Here is a 21537-nt window from a genome sequence, read left to right on the forward strand (position 1 = left end):
TAACTGTTGCTTCCTGACCTGCATACAGGTTTCTCAAGAGCCAGGTCAGGTGGTCTGGTATTCCCATCTCTTTCAGAATTTTCCACAGTTTATTGTGATCCACACAGTCAAAGGCTTTGGCATAGTCAATAGAGCAGAAATAAATGTTTTTCTGGAACTTTCTTGCTTTTTTGATGGGCCCATCAGATGTTGGCAATTTGATCTCTGGTTCCTCTGCCTTTTCTAAATCCAGCTTGAACATCTGGAAGTTCAAGGTTCACGAACTGTTGAAGCCTGGCTTGGAGGATTTTGAGCATTACTTTACTAGCGTGTGAGATGAGTGCAATTGTGCAGTAGTTTGAGCATTCTTTGGCATTGCCTTTCTTTGGGATTGGAATGAAAACTGACCTTTTCCAGTCCTGTGGCCACTGTGGAGTTTTCCAAATTTGCTGGCATATTGAGTGCAGCACTTTCACGGCATCACCTCTTACGATTTGAAATAGCTCAACTAGAATTCCATCACCTCCACTAGCTTTGTTTGTAGTGATGCTTCCTAAGGCCCACTTGACTTCACATTCCAGATTGTCTGGCTCTAGGTGAGTGATCACACATCATGATTATGTGGGTCATGAAGATCTTTTTTGTATAGTTCTTCTGTGTATTCTTGCCACCTCTTCTTAATATCTTCTGCTTCTGTTAGGTCCATACCATTTCTGTCCTTTATTGAGCCCATCTTTACATGAAATGTTCCCTTGGTATCTCTAATTTTCTTGACAAGATCTCTAGTCTTTCCCATTCTATTGTTTTCCTCTTTTTCTCAAGTGCTGAGCAAAATGGATAACAGCGCCACTCAGTGGCCCATCCTCATTAAAGCAGCATTGCTTCTCTCTCAAGAGGCAGTTATCTAGCATGGCAGCCACTGGCCACACGTGACTATGAATTACCTGAAATGTGGCTAGACAGGAAGCAAAGCCAGGCATAGACTGGGGCTCAGGGAGTGATGTGACTTTCTTTTCTGCTTTTGAGCACCTTGATGCTTCAGGAAGAACTGATCCAGCATCAAGGAGCCAGGGCTGCAATTACAGCTCTTCCCTTGCTCCGTAAGGGAAAGCACTACCCTTGCTGGCATCAGTTTTTTTGTCTGTGGAATGGAAAGTATTTAATAAGCTGATCTCAAGGTCCTTTTGGGGCAAGGGACTTTCCTGGAGATGCAGTGGTTAAGACTACAGGCTTCCACTGCAGGGAGCGCAGGTTCAATCCCTGGTCAGGGAACTAAAATCCCGCATGCCCTGCAGTGCTGCCATAAATAAATAAATAGCCCTATCAGGGCAAAATATCACATAATCTCTATTGTCTCTTCTGTCTTCTCCTGACCAAGTGAATGGGGAACCTGTAACGAAGCGGCTGGCCTCCTGCTCATCGTGGGTTCCCACCGTTTCCTAGGGACTCAGGGGCCCTGAGGAGATAGCAAAGACATATGCTCAGCATCTCAGCACAGTTCTCTTTTCACAGCATGCAGTCACAGCAGCCCTGCAGGGAAGATTAGCCAGGCAGTTATGGTTCTCCCCCTTCTACAGATGAGAAAATAGTTGAAGGCCTACTTGACGCATCCAGAATCAGACACGGGCTTACAGGATATTGATGCTGGAAAAGACATCAAAGATTAAAGGAAAGTAGTCTGCCCTCTCATTTTACTGATAGGGAAACTGAGGCCCAGGATCACGTGACCTGGCAGCAGCCTTGATTAGTGACCACAATGGAATCCTCAGGTTACAAGACTCCTAGTTCTTCTTCATCTGTAAAGTAATAATAATGGCCAGCTCATAAGATGGTTATGAACACGTAGCCCTCAGAGGTAAGTTCCCAGTAAATATAGCTGGCATATGACACTGCTTGCGTTCAACTTTTATCTCCACTTAAGATATCTTGTCTTCTTGGGGTCTTTGGCTAGAACTATCCTAAAGAGACTTTCTATAAAATAGTCACCCTTAGGTTATATTTTCAGTGGTGAACTGAGAATGAGTTGTGTGATAAGATCAGTGAAGGACAAAATTGTTGAAGAAATATTGTGTGGAGGGTGGGGTGGTGGCTGTGATTTGGGGAACAATTCTCCTGCAGGTGTAAAGGAATAAAGAAACTGGCAGTCCTCTACTGCAGACATGAACACAATGGAGAGAGATATCCGGGTCCAGTTGGAAGCTCACAAAGAGTTATTGTCACTGTGTATCTGACTTTGCCCGAAGTCCCCAGAAAGAAAGGCAGCCAAGTCCTTGCGGCAATGGATGCGAGTCATCAGAGCACAAAATGAGCTCTGTGTGTGTTCCTGCTTCTCTCCACATGGTATTATCTCACACTGCATGGCACTTTACAGTTTATCAAGGTGAGACTTGGGTAAATTTTATCTTTGCGCATCCTCACAGCATCCCTAAGCAGGGGGCAGAGAATGTCTTTGTTTCACAAGGCTTACATTTTACAAGCTGACACTGAGATGCAGAGATGGTTGTGCAGCTTTGTGTAAGGTCACACAGCTAGGACACGGCTTAGCCAACACCCAACTAAACAGGGTCTGAGTGTATCTTTAGTCCTATTCAAGTCTTTATCCCGAAGTTCTGCACTCACCGAGTGATTTTAGTGTTTTCCATTGCTCTGTTCAAACCATAAATGCTCTCAGAAACTTCATACAGTTCTGTGAGGTCATACTCTTTCTTTGTTCTTTTTTCTGAGCCCTGAATACACTGCCTAGTGTACCAACTAAAGGAACACAAAGCATTCATGCTCCAGGAAATTCCCAGGCCCTAAGATGACGATGTGACGTTTTAAGTAGTCACATTTCTGAAAAATATTTTTCTCTAAGCCTTACAAAGGACTCTGGGTACCAAAGAAAGTAGCCTGACACAGCAATTCTACTTGTAGGTATTTACCCAAGAAAAATCATTAGCCTACAAGATCACTTGTACATGAAGAATTCATGTTCACCCCAAATACATATTGATATTTGATATATATGTTTCCTAGAAATAATATATCCACACAGTGAATACTACCTCAGCTATGAAAAGCATGAACTACAGACAACATAATGGATGGACTCAGAGACATTAGGCTTACCAAAAGGAGCCACATACAAAAGAGTATGTACTGTATGCATCTATTTAGATGACATTCTAGGACAGACCAACTAAACTATAGTGATAAAAATCAGAGCAATTTTTGTAAAGGGCAAGGAGTGGGAAGAATTAACTAGAAAGGGTACAGAGTAACTTTAGAATATTGAAAAAGTTTATGTCTTCTTTGTAGTGATGGTTTTATAGGTATATGTATTTGTCAAAACTCATTGAAAGTGTACATTGTACCTCATTGAGTAAATTAATAACACCTTATTAAATTATGTGTTATTTCTGAAAGTCAAAATTGAGGAAAGACCGAGAGTTGTTTTAGGAAAATGTGTTTTCCCCATAGCTCTACATACACATTTTGTTTTGTATATATGATTCCGTGGGTCAATGGTTTTATATATGTTGATTATGTGGTCACTTCGGGGAAATTTTCAGAAATGATCCTTGGCTTTTTACTAGTCAATCAACCCAGCATTAATCGAGCACTGCAGTTCAGTTCAGTTCAGTCACTCAGTTGTGTCCAACTCTTTGCGACTCCATGGACTGCAGCATGCCAGGCTTCCCTGTCCATCACCAACTCCCAGAGCTTGCTCAGACTTCATGTCCATCGACTCAGTTATGCCATCCAACCATCTCATCCTCTGTCATCCCCTTCTCCTCCTGCCCTCAATCTTTCCCAGCATCAGGGTCTTTTCCAATGAGTCAGCTCTTCGCATCAGGTGGCCAAAGTATTGGAGTTTCAGCTTTAGCATCAGTCCTTCCAGTGAATATTCAGGACTGATCTCCTTCAGAATGGACTGGTTGGATCTCTTTGCAGTCCAAGGGACTCTCAAGAGTCACACCACAGTTCAAAAGCATCAATTCTTTGGTGCTCAGCGTTCTTTATAGTCCAACTCTCACATCCATACATGACCACTGGAAAAACCATAGCTTTGACTAGATGGACCTTTGTTAGCAAAGTAATGTCTCTGCTTTTTAATATGCTGTCTAGATTGGTCATGACTTTTCTTCCAAGGAGCAGCGTCTTTTAATTTCATGGCTGCAGTCACCATCTGCAGTGATTTGGGAGCCCCCAAAATAAAGCCTGTCATGGTTTCCACTGTTTCCCCATTTATTTTCCATGGAGTGATGGACCAGATGTCATCGAGCATCTATCATGTGCCTAAAAGCTTCTAGGTAGTGGATTGGAAATAAAGACGTGGGTGAAATGCAAGCCCATCCTGAAGGAGTCCACAAAGGCCTGTAGGAAGTAAGTCAGAGATCACTAAGGTAAGAATAAGGAAAAAGCATCAAAAAATGTTCAGAACAAAAGGTATCCACAAGACAGTATGATGTCCTTATTATGAGGCAGAAAAACTGAGCCCTGAAAAGGGATTTGACAGACTGGGAGGGGGAAGGCACTCAACTGCAGGGAACAGCTTCTTTCACTCAGCCAGTGCTTAATCTTCATTTATTGAGCACCTTAATATGCCTCCTAAGGAAAGCAAGTTTGATTTTACCCAAGAGGGAACTTCAGGAATCAGACTGCTTGGGGTCTTCCCTTTAACAGCTGTGTGCCCAGAGCAAGCTACTTGGCCTCTCTGAAAAGACAGAGACCATCACGGATCCACATCATCGGTTATTGTGCTGATTAGAAAAGATAATCCATGGGAAGTGATCAGCATAGAATGTACTATAACTGTTAGATTCCATTATTGCTATTGCCGTCCTTAATATGGGGCTTCCCAGGTGGCTCAGTGGTAAAGAATCCGCCTGTAATGAAGGAGACATGGGTTTGATCCCTGGGTCAGGATGATCCCCTAGAAAAGGAAATGGCAATCCACTCCAGTATTTCCTGGGAAATCCCATGGACAGAGCAGACTGGCGGGCTGTAGTCAGTGGGGTGGCAAAAGAGTCCGACATGACTTAGTGACTTAATAACAACGTGCTTAATATATGCCGGAAACTTGAGCAGGTCCTGGAAATACTGAAGGAAACTCCGCATATGCATCAGTCAGCTCGGGCTGCTATAACAGAATACACCACAGACTGGGTTTCTTAAACAACAGATTTTTTTTATTTCTCAAAATTCTGGAAGCTGAGAAGTCCAAGATCAAGCCAGCAGATCTGGTTCCTGTGAGAATCCTCTTCCAAGTTTGTGGACAGCTGCCTTCTAGCTGTGTCCTCACATGGCACAGAGAGAACGAGAGCGCTGTAAGTCTCTCCTTCTCTTCATATCATTACATTAACCCCAGCATAGGGACCTTACCCCTCAAAACTTCATCTAAACCTGATTTTCTCCCAATGGCCCCACCTCCAAAAGCCATCATGTTGAGGGTTAAGGCTTCAACATATGAATGGGGATCAGGGGGACAGAAACAGTCCATTGGGTTCTAGTAGGGGGAGCCAGAACAAGTTTACTGATCATTAAAATACCATGTGCTAACCACTTGGAAAAAAAGAAAATTTAGAGATTCTGTGTTATAGATTATCTTTATCCCTTTAGAGGCCCAAGGAGGGAAATGACACCATCTGGACTCAGGCCTCCTGAGTCTCAGTTCAAAGGGGACATCCCCTGCTGTTGATGTCTCTGAAAGAAAAAAACATATCCTTGCTCCTTCAAATTCCCTAGAGCTCTGATTATAGTTGTCTAGAAACAGAAATCTCTCTGGGACTGCAGAGACAGGCCAGGTGACCTCATTACCTGGTTCCTGTGCTCCATCCATTTATACAGAAGCAACTCTAGGCTGCTTTCTGGAAGGCAACAACCCCATCTCCCCCTTTGCAAAGCAGGCTAGGGCCTGCAGATGGAGACTCTCTATCGCGGAGGGGGTTTCAGGGCATGAAGAAATAAGAGGAAGCTTTCAAACACTGCTCTGAGAGTAGGAACCCAGACAGACTGACCTTGGGTCTAGAAAGGCACATTGCAATCAACCCTGGCTCTGGCTGGAAGCAGTGCCAGCCCTGGGGCTTGCCACATCAGGGACCAAGGATGTGGTTTGCCCACCAACCCTGCAGCATTCGTGTCCCAGACTTACTTCCTGGGGGCTTTTCATGACCAACAGTGGGAATTCACCCCCTTCATTTTTCTCTCATCCTTTGAAGTTGCCTACATGTTCACAAACACACACACACACACACACACCATCCCAACATTTACCCACATTCTCAACTCAGACAAACTCAGACTCACCAATCACTCTCAGAAATACAGAATCATACATCTACCCAATACATGTGCACACTTACACATGTGCTCAACCACATGTACTCTGACATATACACACACACTGTCCATACATACATCACATCCTCATCCACGTACACATGGCCCCTCACCCACAGTGCTCTGCTGACCTCTCCCTTCCAATCACTCATGACTTCTCAGAGGGAACATTCAGATGTGTTTAGTAAAACTGCCTGGACGTCTGGGTACTCACAGCAGAAAATCTTCCTGAACTGTAAACTTCCATGTGATTGGTTCTTTGTTTTGCAATACCAAACAGTACGAGGTGTCTGTTGAGTCAACCAGGACCAACTGCTTATCATATGGTTCTCCCATTTGCCTCTGAGTCACTGTTGTGGTGTGACATCATGGGCTAACCTCAACTTGATGGAAACTCTTTGGGGCCCTTCAGTCTTCCCGTAGGAGGCAAGCATGCAAGACCTGGGAGCCCTTGGCAGCTAGAATGGACAACCTCACAGAGGTGTCAAAGAGTCTGTTAAGACAAGCCCAGGGTCCCTGTGAAGTCAGGCAGAAATCCTGTACCCAAGAAGTCTTAGAGGCAACCCTGGCTTCAAGAATGAACATGTCTATGTAGAAAACCCGCTCCCATTGAGGCCAAAGCCAACCATTCTTTTCTTTCTCATCTGTCTGTAGTCCTGTGGCTCACTATAGTTTGGCTAAAGGCCCTTCTGCTGCTGCTGCTGCTAAGTCGCTTCAGTCGTGTCCAACTCTGTGCAACCCCACAGACAGCAGCCCACCAGGCTCCCCCGTCCCTGGGATTCTCCAGGCAAGAACACTGGAGTGGGTTGCCATTTCCTTCTCCAATGCATGAAAGTGAAAAGTGAAAATGAAGTCGCTCAGTCGTGTCCGACTCTTCTCGACCCCATGGACTGCAGCCCACCAGGCTCCTCCGTCCATGGGATTTTCCAGGCAAGAGTACTGGAGTGGGGTGCCATTGCCTTCTCTGAAAGGCCCTTCTAGACAAGCAGAAAAGTCATAAATATTGATGCTCCCTTTGATAGGCTGAATAATGGCCCTAAAAATTATCCAGGTCATACCTGTGGAACCTGTGAATGTTACCTTATATAGCAAATGAGAATTTTGCACATATGATTAATGATCTTGAGATGGGGAAGTTATCCTGGATTATCTACATAGATCCTAATTGTAATCAACATGAGGGAGTCAGAAGGAGACAGAGGAGAGAGAAGGCAGTGTGAGATTTGATGATGCTACACTGAGGGCTATGGAGACGGAAGAAGGTGACTTCAAGCCCAGAAATGCAAGGAATATAGTTATAGGAGCAGGAAAGAAAAGGAAAAGACTCTGACCTAGAGCCTCTGGGAAGAGCAACACCTTGATTTCATCTCAGGGAAATGGATTTCAGTCTTCTGACTTCCAGAACCGAAAGAGAATAAAGGTGTTATTTTAAGATACTCACTTGGTAGTCATTTGTTCTACAGCCATAGAAAATGAAAGTACCCGCCATGGCAGACTGGCTGGTCCATGCCCTCCTTCATCCTGTAGGCTTCAGAAGTAGAGATGATGGATGGGGAGTCCATCCTGAAGTCCACCCTGTATTCCTTGGGGCTTTCTCCTGGAACATGGGGACACAGAGGCCTGGGGGATGCAGCATGGGAAGTGCCCCAGCAGAGAGAAGGAACACCAGTGCAGCCCTGGCTCCCTGAGAACTAGGAAACAGGGCACAGAAACCCCAGGGAGCTGCCCTCTGGGTGCTCACTAACCCAAGATGAGTAGGGTCATGTTTAGGAGTGAAGAAAAACCTTAAAGTCGTGGTGGTGAGAGAGCCAGTGCAGAGATGTCTCAGACAGGGAAGAACTTGGGCTCTGACCATCATTCTGAGGGAGAACGGGGCCCAGAACCACACTGGAGCTCTCAGCCTCCGGAATGGGCAGTCCCCAGGGCTGACGGTCATGCACAGCTGCCCACATGTGACTCCTCCCAGAATATTCCCTACTGCTGGCCTGCGAGTCCCTGCTGAGGTAGGCTTCTGCAGGGCCTGGGAGCCCACATCACAACCTCATTACAGCTGCTGGCTGGTGACACCCCATGTGTGCTCAGAGCTAATGTCACTCTCCCTGTGGGCTCTTTTGAACAACTCTGTTGCTTTTCCTCCCAGATCATCATGAATCTTTCCCTCACTTATTTCATTTTTTTTTTTAATCTTTTATTAACTCTCTCTATGAACTGCCTCAAAGCCTCTGTATAGAGGAAGGACTTGTTAGTAAATAAACAAATGGTCAATTAAAAAACAAAACCAGGGACTTCTTGAGGGTTCAGTGGTTAAGACCGTGCTCCCAATACAAGGGGCACAGGTTCAATCCCTGGTCAGGGAACTAAGATCCTGCATGCCATGTGGGGAGGCCAAAAAAAAAAAAGACAAAAACCAAAACAAACAAACAAAGACCTTCAGAAAATATTAAGGACATTCTACATCCCTGGCCTCACCTCACCTCCACAAAATGAACCCAAGGGATGAAGTAGAAATCAACTGTGTTATAAGTGTTCCAGTTTTTATTAATGCTTAACAGATTACCCCCCAACTTAAAGTAGAACCACTGATTCGTTCTGGGTAAGATCTTGTGCGACAGGAATTTAGAAAGGGCTTGACTGGACAGTTCTCGCTTGAAATCTCTCCTGAGCTTTCACTGAGATGTCCACTGAGGCTGCTGTCATCTGAAAGCTCAACCCAGCCGGACCTCAAATCTGGCTTCTCTCACCTGATGCTGTTTGACAGTTGGGAGGTGAAGTGGGCTGTCAAATGTAGCACTTATCCATAGCCTCTCCATATGGCTTGGACTTCCTTATAAAATGGTGGCCTCGGGCAACTCAGATTTTTTTTTTCAATGCTTGGCAGTTCAGAGTCCTGAAAGACACCTACCATACAAAGTGGAAACTTCATAGTTTTTTTTTTTTTTAATAACTTTATTGAGATATAATTTAATACCATAGAATTCACCCTTTTAAAGTGTACAATTTTAGAATAGTCATCAGTTCAGTTCAGTCACTCAGTCATGTCTGACTTTTTGTGACCCTTTAAATTGCAGCACACTAGGCCTCCCTGTCCATCACCAATTCCCAGAGTTCACTCAAACTCACATCCATCGAGTCGATGATGCCATCCAGCCATCTCATCCTCTATCGTCCCCTTCTCCTCCTGCCCCCAATCCCTCCCAGCATCAGAGTCTTTTCCAATGAGTCAACTCTTTGCATGAGGTGGCCAAAGTACTGGAGCTTCAGCTTTAGCATCAGTCCTTCCAAAGAACACCCAGGGCTGATCTCCTTTAGAATGGACTGGTTGGATCTCCTTGCAGTCTAAGGGACTCTCAAGAGTCTTCTCCAACACCACAGTTCAAAAGCATCAATTCTTCAGCACTCAGCTTTCTTCACAGTCCAACTCTCACATCCATACATGACCACAGGAAAAACCATAGCCTTGACTAGACGGACCTTTGTTGGCAAAGTAATGTCTCTGCTTTTTAATATGTTGTCTAGGTTGGTCATAACTTAGGATTGTGCAAATATTACCACTCTCCAACTTCAGAATGTTTCATCACAAGTCACTCCCCATTCTTCCTTCCTCCTAGTCCCTGGCAACCAGTGGTCTATTTTTTTGCCTATTCTGGACATTTGATATGTACTCAATCATATGATGTGTGGCCCTTGTGACTAACTTCCTTCATTTATCATAATGTTATCATGGTTCATCCACATTGTAGCATGTATCAAAACTTCATTCCTTTTTATTGCCATTTTTATCATAAAAAAGTGCTTAATTTTTTTAAAAATTGTGGTAAAATACATATGACATAAAACCTACCATCTTAACTGTTTCAAAGTATACAATTCCACGGTGTTGGGCATATTTATTGTGTGCAACCAAGCTCCAAAACTCTTTTCATCTTGCAAAACTGCATTTTATGACCAAAGCTCAGAGGCTGTATAGCATCACTCTTGCTGCATTCTGTCGGTAGTGAGTCACTAAGGTTGGCCCAGAGAGAACAGAGACCTCTCCCCCACCTCTCAATGGGAGGAATGTCAAACAATTTACAGTTTTAAAACCACCACAAACAAATAGTAGAGATATGTTGAGGTCCTTTAATGGACCGGAACCTGATGGTCCAGAGTTGACGATAAGAAAGCAAAAGAGAGAGAGAGGCTGATATTCCCTGGTTTACGCAGAAAACCAATAAAGTCCTTGACACAGGGCTTGCATCGCTCACGAAGGCACCGGGCACCCTCTCAAGGGGGTGAAGGCACAGTGCACCTTCTCGAGAGGGCCTTAGAAGCCCGGGCAGGGGAGTGAGCACGATGGGTTTCTAGGCTCCGGAGAATTAGCCGGAGAGAGAGAGAAAGAAAGAGAAAGAAAAAGAAAGAAAGACACGGGGACCCAAGCTCTGATGGAGCAAAGGTGTTTTAGTCAACATAGTGTGGGTATATATACTGTCTTACAAGGTAGTAGCTTTGTTCAGCAAAGATAAAGATCAAAAGTCCAGACTTACAAATTATCAAGAAACATAAGGCAATCCATATCAAAGAGAGAGGGTTGTAAATAATCATTGTTACCATATGGTTCATAAAAAGGAAGAGGGTCGTAAATAGTTACTTCTCACCGTATGGAAAAACTAACGATGGAAATGCATGCATTCCTCTGCCCTGGGAGTGGTTTGCCACTCCTTTTAATTCCTGAATATTCAGGAATTAATAAGGAATAGAGATTCATGACAGATCCAAAACAGCACACAGGAAGCCTCCTGTTAAATGCTTCCTGACAACTCCCCCTATTTTATTATATTTGTGAGAAAGGTCCTGATCAACTGAGTTTGTTTAGTATTAACCAACCTTATAGAAAGGCAATGCTAAACAACAAATATAATTACCAAGACAATCACCAAAGTTACAGTTCTAGACCTGATGCTGTGGGTAATACTTTGAAACGATCCTCGTGAGTCTAGCCCAGATAATTGATCAGCTAGTTGTTCAGCTAAAGTTTCCAAATTAGTGGAAGAGGGCAGACCTTTAGAAAATGTTTCAAAGATTTCCTTTTGCAGTAATTGCACATTCAGAGAGGCATTATCATATATGTTTTGTAAATGAAATTTGATTTGTAACCCAGTTGTAGGCACTATGATTGAAATGAACAGGAGTAACACAAAATTGAGTAGAATTCCAACCACAATTTAGTATCACTTGCTTTTGCAAATCTATTAATTGATCTCCGACCCATTTGCTGGCTGTTTTTAGTTCCTGTATTTCCTCTTGAATATCCTCATCTACCTGAGCCTGAGTAGCCCACATATAATGAGCATCTTCAGTCCAATTTTGGATAAAATTATGTGTTTGAGTCGAGGTATGTAAAGCAGGGCCAGCGACAGCAACAGTGGTGCAAATAGTTATTAACCCAAAAATGCCAAAATCAGCCATCCAACGAATCGTTTAGATCGTTGGAGCAGTTTAGTAAGTAGTCTGGAGGCAAGTCCAGCCATGGGACCTTCTTCCCAGGGTCGCTGGAGATTTACTGGTAACCACAAATTACGTCGAGATCGAAGAATCAAAAGGGAATCATTTCTTAAAGAAATAGAGGAGTTATGACAAGTATATAGTTTGCAATTAATAGAAGTTACAGAACGTAAAGTCTTATTAAATTGTAAATTTACTATGGCTATAACAAAAGGGAGTGGGACACAGGCCTGTATAAAATATGATTGATTATAGTGAAAGAAATAGTTACTATGACTACGACTGGTCCCTGTGAAACGTCCGGTCCAAGTCACAAGTTCTTCGGTGCTCGCAGCAAGTTTCCAAATGTCCCATTGTTCAGGCCCACTCTGTTTATCGAGGATGATCCTAGGACGAGGTGGGGCTAATCCACCGTCAAGCCACCCAAGAAGTCCTTTGCATGGTAATGCTCCATCGTAGTGTCATTAATTTTCCATGCCACCTGAGTAGCATAGTCACACACAGTGCTGTTAACATCATCTGAGCAGTTAGATAGCCACATACCATGGGGTCCCCAATCGATAATCATATGATTAGCCACAAACATTAATTTTCCTGATTTGGCTTGACATTTGTCCCAACAAACAGGAGTATATGTAAAGTTCTTATAAGTAAACCCTTTGCATAATGTTCTTTGTTCTTTCCTTAACTTTTTCCCTAAAGTCTCAGTAGTATAACTATGGTTCACTGACAAAGAAAGGGCAGTAAATAATCCAAGCAACATCCGAAAATCCTTTTGGGAGGCAGGGCGAAAGCCCAAGTTTGTCGGCTAACGTTTATGCATAATTCTGCTGGGCCCATGCACAAAGGAAGGACTTCATAACCTAGAGAAATATTAATTAGTTTTCCTTCTTCTTCAGGGTGTGAGGGCCCTTTAATGCTCCAGGGAGAAGGCATATGTATAGAGTCATTAGTTGAAACGATTGGTCCTCTCTCCATCCATTCAACCACCTGTAGTAAAGGGGAGTTGGGTATGTAAGCCCATTAAATATGATTAGTTAGAATGGGGGAGGCACAGGCCAGGAGACTGAGCATTGCTAGGAGAATGTATTCAGGGCTCCGAGGTATTCCCTGTTGAGGGACCAACTTTTCAGCTTGATTAGTAAGGGTTTTTATTTGTCCCCAAGTGGGGAGATCATAAGGTTGATGCCGCTGATGGTGGTGCTTCCTGGAGATCTTCACAGCCACCATGGCCCGCACTGGAATCTCTTCCTCCTGGGGTCCTTGTTGTCCCGTCTCCATTTTGAAGGCTGGGGGCCCCCTTGGGTCGAATCTTCCGAAGAGGAAGCCATGTGAGTTCATTGGATCCATCCGGGGAAATACAAGCATACCCCTTTCCCTGTAAGATTAGTTTCCCAGATTTCCATTGTTTCGTTAACCCGTCTTGGTACCAAATGGGCAGAGGAAGAGAAGTGTCCTTCGATTCCTCGAAATGCTTTTCTGCTCTTGTTAAGATTTCTCAATGTGGTAAGTTTAAAAAATTTAAAACTAATAAAGCTGTATTAACAATAGTTATAGGTTTAGAAAATATCTTATGTTGAACTCTAGTAAAGTCTGCTTTAGATAAGGAAGACAGTAGTGTTCCTGTGTATTCCCCCTTTTAAAATTTTTTTATTTGCAACTTTAGTGTGTGATGTGCTCGTTTGACTATGCCTTGTGCCTGTGGATTATAAGGAATACCTGTAATATGTTTAATAGAAAAAGATTGTAAAAATTGTTTAAAGTGTCTAGAAATACAGGCAGGGCCATTGTCTGTTTTTATAGAACTGCTGCTGCTGCTGAGTCGCTTCAGTCGTGTCCGACTCTGTGTGACCCCATAGACGGCAGCCCACCAGGCTCCCCCGTCCCTGGGATTCTCCAGGCAAGAACACTGGAGTGGGGTGCCATTGCCTTCTCCATTTTATAGAACTAGGAGTTCCAATTACAGCAAAACAAGTTAATAAATGAGTTATAACATGTGTAGCCTCACCGTGAAGAGGTGTGGCCCAAATAAAAGAAGAATTAGTGTTGATACAGACATGCAAGAAAGAAAATGGAGAAAGTTCAGGGCAATGAGTTACATCCATTTGCCATAGTTCATTAGGTTGCAAACCGTGAGGATTAATACCTTGGGCGATGGGTCGAAGATGTAGGGGTCTACAAGTAGAACAATTACTAATAATTTCTTTAGCCTGGCAGTATGGGATTTTCCATAGCTGGTGTAGGGAGCCAGCATTGTTATGCAACAGAGCATGCTGTTCCTCCGGAATAGCAAAAGAAACCAGTTTATCAGCCTGCTCATTACCATGAGTAAAAGCTATTTGGAAATCGGTAGAAGTTTGTAATGCATTCTCAAATTGAGATTTATTGATAGGTATTATAATTTTATGAGGGTCACAGCCAATTAGAGTTTTAGTCCTATTTCTTCCATTGATAATGATTAGAGCAATTAAATCAAGGTAGGGTGAAAGTGTCTTTATTCCCCTAAAATGGGTAGAGATCCATTCTAATGGGTGTTCTTGTTGGGCAAAAAGTCCTGTGGGAGAATGAAGAAAGGGGAGTATAAATAATTCTAGAGGTAAATCTAGTTTGATGGGAGTAAGAAATTGTTTTTGTAATTTATTTTGCACTAAATAGAGTTCCTTTCTTGCCTCTTGAGAAAGTGAATGAGGGCTATTTAAATCAGGATCTCCTTTTAAAGTATTAAATAGGTTATTCAGTTGATAATTAGCAATGCCTAAAGAAGGTCTAATCCAATTTATATCACCTAAGAGCTTTTCAGCAATACATGAACCATGAAATTCCAGATGTTCAAGCTGGTTTTAGAAAAGGCAGAGGAACCAGACACCAAATTGCCAACATCTGCTGGATCGTTGAAAAGCAAGAGAGTTCCAGAAAAACATCTATTTCTGCTTTATTGACTATGCCAAAGCCTTTGACTGTGTGGATCACAATAAACTGTGGAAAATTCTGAAAGAGATGGGAATACCTTACCACCTGACCTGCCTCTTGAGAAATTTGTATGCAGGTCAGGAAGCAACAGTTAGAACTGGACATGGAACAACAGACTGGTTCCAAATAGGAAAAGGAGTACATCAAGGCTGTATATTGTCACCCTGCTTATTTAACTTATATGCAGAGTACATCATGAGAAATGCTGGACTGGAAGAAGCACAAGCTGGAATCAAGATTGCCAGGAGAAATATCAATAACCTCAGATAAGCAGATGACACCACCCTTATGGCAGAAAGTGAAGAGGAACTAAAAAGCCTCTTGATGAAGGTGAAAGAGGAGAGTGAAAAAGTTGGCTTAAAACTCAACATTCAGAAAACGAAGATCATGGAATCTGGTCCCATCACTTCATGGGAAATAGACGGGGAAACAGTGGGAACAGTGTCAGACTTTATTTTGGGGGGCTCCCAAATCACTGCAGATGGTGACTGCAGCCATGAAATTAAAAGAAGCTTACTCCTTGGAAGAAAAGTTATGACCTACCTAGATAGCATATTGAAAAGCAGAGACATTACTTTGCCAACAAAGGCCCGTCTAGTCAAGGCTATGGTTTTTCCAGTAGTCATGTATGGATGTGAGAGTTGGACTGTGAAGAAAGCTGAGTGCCGAAGAATTGATGCTTTTGAACTGTGGTGTTGGAGAAGACTCTTGAGAGTCCCTTGGACTGCGAGGAGATCCAACCAGTCCATTCTGAAGGAGATCAGCTCTGGGATTTCTTTGGAAGGAATGATGCTAAAGCTGAAACTCCAGTACTTTGGCCACCTCATGCGAAGAGTTGACTCATTGGAAAAGACTCTGATGCTGGGAGGGATTGGGGTCAGGAGGAGAAGGGGACGACAGAGGATGAGATGGCTGGATGGCATCAATGATTCGATGGACGTGAGTCTGGGTGAACTCTGGGAGTTGGTGATGGGCAGGGAGGCCTGGCGTGCTGCAATTCATGGGTTCGCAAAGAGTCGGACACGACTGAGTGACTGAATTGAACTGAAGAGCTTTGGAAAATCATTTAAGGTTGATAATTTATCAGTACGGATCTGAGTTAGTCAGGGAGTAATACGTTGTCTATTAACAACAAACCCCAAGTAATGGTAAGGTATAGAGGTTTGAATTTTTTCAGGGGCAATGTTTAATCCAGAGTCTTTTAAGCATAGTTGAGCTATATCGAACATGTGTTGAGTTTCTAAGATAGATGGAGCCTAAAACAATATATCATCTATATAGTGAATAACAAGAAAGTTAGGAAATTGCTTTTTCACAGGCTCAAGGGCTTTCGCTACGTAGTACTGACATGGTGGGAGAATTCATCATCCCTTGTGGCGGTACAGTCCGTTGGTACTGTTTATGAGGTCCAATATGATTAGGATAAGGGAGAGAGAAAGCGAATCTCTCTCAACGTAAAGGGTGTAAAGGTATATTAAAAAAGCAATCTTGTAAATCAATAATAATAATGTGCCAATTTTGAGGAATAGTGGTAGGTGATGGGATTCCTGGTTGTAACGCACACATAGGTTTCATAGATGCATGAACTTTTCTAAGGTCTGTTAGGAGACGCCATTTGTTAGATTTCTTTTTTATAACAAGAATAAGAGAGTTCCAAGGAGAACAAGATTCCTCAATATGCTTTAATTCTAGTTGTGTGTCTCTACGTTCCTTCAGTTCAGTTCAGTTCAGTCGCTCAGTCGTGTCCGACTCTGTGCCACCCCATGATTTGCAGCACTGTAATATCTCTTTCATGAGGGGCCACTGCTCTGTCCAAATAGGCTCGTCATTCTTCCAAGTTATTTTAATAATTGTATTGTTTGTTAAATGAGCAGTGGCCCCTAGGAAAAATGTGGAATGTATATCTGAGTTTACCATTGCATAAGTAAGTCCCTTCCTATTAGATAAAGGGGTGCATCTATCACATAAGGTCTTAATGTTGCAGGTTGGCCTTCTGGTCCTCACATGGATAAATTTGAGTACTCTGATAAACCTCTTATACTTTGGTTTGAGAAATCCCTGCAATTTGGCAAGAAATTTTTTGTACAGGCCAGGATTTGGGCCATAAATGTTTCTAAATAATAGTAATATCAGATCCAGTGTCGAGGAGACCAGAAAATCTTTTACCATTAATTTTGATATTTATAGTCTGTCGGGCAAATTCAGATACTAATTATGTCCAAAAGGACTGTTTTTGATCTGTACTGCCAAATCCACCCACCACATCATTAGAGGAGTTAATAGAAATGTAAGGTAAAAGAAGTAATTGAGGGATTTTATCCCCTTTTTGAATTGCCATAAAATCTGAGATGACATCATAATTTGAATTTCTCCTTTATAATCTGAATCAATTACTCCAGGGTGAACAGTAATTCCTTTAGAACTCAAACTAGATCGGACAAGTAAAAGACTGAAGGTTTGTGGGGGCAGGGGTCCAAAAGTCCGATAGGTATTCTAGAGGGGACTGCTTGAGGGTAAAGGAGAAAGTCATTTAGGGCTGGTATAGACAGCAGCACTGCCGGATGTTGAGGGTTTGAGGGAGAAGATGGAATTTGCCCCTGGTTTTTGTTGAAGGGGACCTGGGGGGTCCCCTGCTTGGAGTTTCCCAGAATAGGTTTCCCTTCAATGTCAAATTTAGATTTACAATCTTTGGCCCAATGTATTCCTCTCTGGCAGCAATGGCAGATTTTTGGAGATTTTTTATTAGCTTTTTTAGGGCCGTCCCTTTTTAAATGATTCTTATCTCCACATGTAAAGCATCCTTCATTTCTCTTTCTTAAGGCAGCAACCATTGTTTCAGCTAGCATTTGCATCTTTTGAGTTTCTGATCCTAGATTGTGACAAGCCTTCAAATAATCAATAATAGTCCCTGTCTCACAAATTGGAGCTATAGCCTTTTGACATTCCTGATTTGCATTTTCATAAGCAAGTAATTTCTCTAGTTGCCTTTTGGCTTCTTCTCCAATTACAGTATGTGAAATAGCAGTTTCTAATCTAGCTAAAAAATCAGCATACATTTCATTAAGACCTTGCAATATTTTAGTGTAGGTACCTGTAGGCTCCCCTTGAGGAGTAATTTGATGCCAAGCTTCAAGGGCCACTATTTTTAATTGTCCATGTAACAAGGGAGGGCACTGTATTTGAGCTTCTGTAGTGTCAAATTGTCCTGTACCAGTTAACATCTCAAAAGTAATTTGATTTTGGGGGAGCACTAGCTCGAGCATTTCTGTTAGCATGATCTCTGGCTATATCATGAAACCACATTATCCATTGAAGATATTCTCCTGGTTTAAGGAGAGCTTTTATTAAAGTTCGCCAATCATGGGAAATAACATTTCCAATAGAGGATGTTATAGAATTTAGAAGTGCTTTAGTAAAAGGTGAATGTGGGCTGTACATAGTTATAGCTTTTTTAATTTGTTGCATGTGATAAAAGTTCATATCTTCATATTGAGGTATTATGTGCCCTAGAGCATCAGGATTTCTAAAAACTGGAAAGGCAGAGAAACCATCAGCTTCAGAGACTTGTGATTGCAAAGCCAGCAATTCAGAGAGCCTCTGTCATGAAGGAGAGTGAGTAGGTAGCAAATTCTTACAATTAAGAGTATGTGATAAAAACTTATTATTGTTATTCAGAAAGGTATTGTCGGTTTTAATGTCAAAAGGTGTCTTAGGGGAGTCGTTGCCTGAATCATTAGGTTCTAGGAAGGGAGAGACTTCAGGATTTGTGCCCCCTGGCAGGGGAGGAGCGCTTGGAGCAACTAGGGCAGGGCTTGTAGGAAAATTCTGAAATATTTTATGTTGTTCTAATTAGGCCTTTTGTAAGGTTTCATCATCTAATTCATATTCATGTAATAAGTGTTCTGCCTGTTGCCAAATATCAGGAGGGCTAGAATTACCTTGAAATGGTAGAATAACAGCTTTAATGAGAGCCCATAGGGGCCAGAAATCTATCGGAATATTTTTTCCCCGTCTGGCGGCTCGTTCAACATTCTCTTGACCTGGTGCCAAATTTCTAAATCAAAACTACCATGATGTATGTCAGAGAGTGTTTTGCCTATGTTATCCTCTAGGAGTTTTATAGTTTCTGGTCTTACGTTTAGATCTTTAATCCATTTTGAGTTTATTTTTGTGTATGGTGTTAGAAAGTGTTCTAGTTTCACTCTTTTACAAGTGGTTGACCAGTTTTCCCAGCACTACTTGTTAAAGAGATTGTCTTTAATCCATTGTATATTCTTGCCTCCTTTGTCAAAGATAAGGTGTCCATAGGTGCGTGGATTTATCTCTATGACCCACCTCCCAGAATATTGGAAATAAAAACAAAAATAAACAAATGGGACCTAATTAACCTTAAAAGCTTCTGCACAACAAAGGAAACTATAAGCAAGGTGAAAAGACAGCCTTCGGAATGGGAGAAAATAATAGCAAATGAAGCAACTGACAAACAACTAATCTCAAAAATACAAGCAACTCCTACAGCTCAATTCCAGAAAAATAAATGACCCAATCAAAAAATGGGTCAAAGAACTAAATAGACATTTCTCCAAAGAAGACATACAGATGGCTAACAAACACATGAAAAGATGCTCAACATCACTCATTATCAGAGAAATGCAAATCAAAACCACTATGAGGTACCATTTCACGCCAGTCAGAATGGCTGCGATCCAAAAGTCTACAAGCAATAAATGCTGGAGAGGGTGTGGAGAAAAGGGAACCCTCTTACACTGTTGGTGGGAATGCAAACTAGTACAGCCACTATGGAGAACAGTGTGGAGATTCCTTAAAAAACTGGAAATAGAACTGCCTTATGATCCAGCAATCCCACTGCTGGGCATACACACTGAGGAAACCAGAATTGAAAGAGACACGTGTACCCCAATGTTCATCGCAGCACTGTTTATAATAGCCAGGACATGGAAGCAACCTAGATGTCCAGCAGCAGATGAATGGATAAGAAAGCTGTGGTACATATACACAATGGAGTATTACTCAGCCATTAAAAAGAATACATTTGAATCAGTTCTAATGAGGTGGATGAAACTGGAGCCTATTATACAGAGTGAAGTAAGTCAGAAAGAAAAACACCAATACAATATACTAACGCATATATATGGACTTTAGAAAGATGGTAACAATAACCCTGTACACAAGACAGCAAAAGAGACACTGATGTATAGAACAGTCTTATGGACTCTGTGGGAGAGAGAGAGGGTGGGATGATTTGGGAGAATGGCATTGAAACATGTACAATATCATATATGAAATGAGTCACCAGTCCAGGTTCGATGCAGGATACAGGATGCTTGGGGCTGGTGCACTGGGATGACCCAGAGGGATGGTACAGGGAGGGAAGAGGGAGGAGGGTTCAGGATGGGGATCACGTGTATACCTGTGGCGGATTCATGTTGATATATGGCAAAACCAATACAATATTGTAAAGTTAAAAAATAAAATAAAGTAAAAATTAAAAATAAATAAATAAATAAATAAAATAAAAACAAATAAATCAAAACTACCTTCATCAGGGAACCAAGAGTTACATTCAACCACTGTCTGAAGGCAAGCCTCTATTCACTAGTGCGAAACTGAAAGTCCCTGAACTTTAAATAAGTGATGAAGTAAAGTAGAAAAGTGATGGGGCTTTCCAGCCGTTTGACCCATGTCTTAGTACTTACGGACTTCAATAGGTCCTTGGAGTCGCTCCATCCGAATCTGCCGCGTGTACCAGGCCCCTGTTCTGGCATCACTTGTAGAGGTCCTTTAATGGACCGGAACCTGGTGGTCCGCAGTCAACGATAAGAAAGCAAAAGAGAGAGAGGCCGATATTCCCTGGTTTACGCAGAAAACCAATAAAGTCCTTGACACAGGGCTTGCGTCACTCACGAAGGCACCAGGCACCCTCTCGACAGGGTGAAGGCACAGTGCACCTTCTCCAGAGGGTCTTAGAAGCCCGGGCAGGGGAGTGAGCATGACGGGTTTCTACGCTCCAGAGAATTAGCTGGAGATAAAGAGAGAGAGAAAGAGAGAGAGAGAAAAAGAAGAAAGACACGGGGACCCAAGCTCTGATGGAGCAAAGGTGTTTTAGTCAACATAGTGTGGGTATATATACTGTCTTACAGGGTAGCTTTGTTCAGCAAAGATAAAGATCAAAAGTCCAGACTTACAAATTATCAAGAAACATAAGGCAATCCATATCAAAGAGAGAGGGTTGTAAACAATCATTGTTACCATATGGTTCATAAAAAGGAAGAGGGTCATAAATAGTTACTTCTCATCATACGGAAAAACTAACGAAGGAAATGCATGCATTCCTCTACCCTGGGAGTGGTTTGCCTCTCCTCTTAATTCCTGAATATTCAGGAATTAATAAGGAACAGAGGGATTCGTGACAGATCCAAAACAGCACACAGGAAGCCTCCTGTTAAATGCTTCCTGACAGAGATACATTCATTAGATTACTCCTTCCTGCCCCTGGATGCCACTGAGGAAGCTTCATTAAAGCCTTCCCATCTACTGCCATCTTGTTTAAGTCAGAGTCTCCCAAAGAGCCTGAACAGTTGTGAAAGCTTTTCATTGGAGGTTTGAGCTTTGAAACAACCAATGAGAGTCTGAGGAGCCATTTTGAGCAATGGGCAATGCTTACAGACTGTGTGGTAATGAAGGATCCAAACCCCAGGCACTCCAGAGGCTTCGAGTTTGTCATATGTGCATCTGTCGAGGTGAATGTGCCCATGAAGGCAAGGC

This window comes from Bos indicus, chromosome 8 (genome assembly GCF_029378745.1).
Source record: "Bos indicus isolate NIAB-ARS_2022 breed Sahiwal x Tharparkar chromosome 8, NIAB-ARS_B.indTharparkar_mat_pri_1.0, whole genome shotgun sequence".
Classification (NCBI taxonomy): Eukaryota; Metazoa; Chordata; class Mammalia; order Artiodactyla; family Bovidae; genus Bos; species Bos indicus.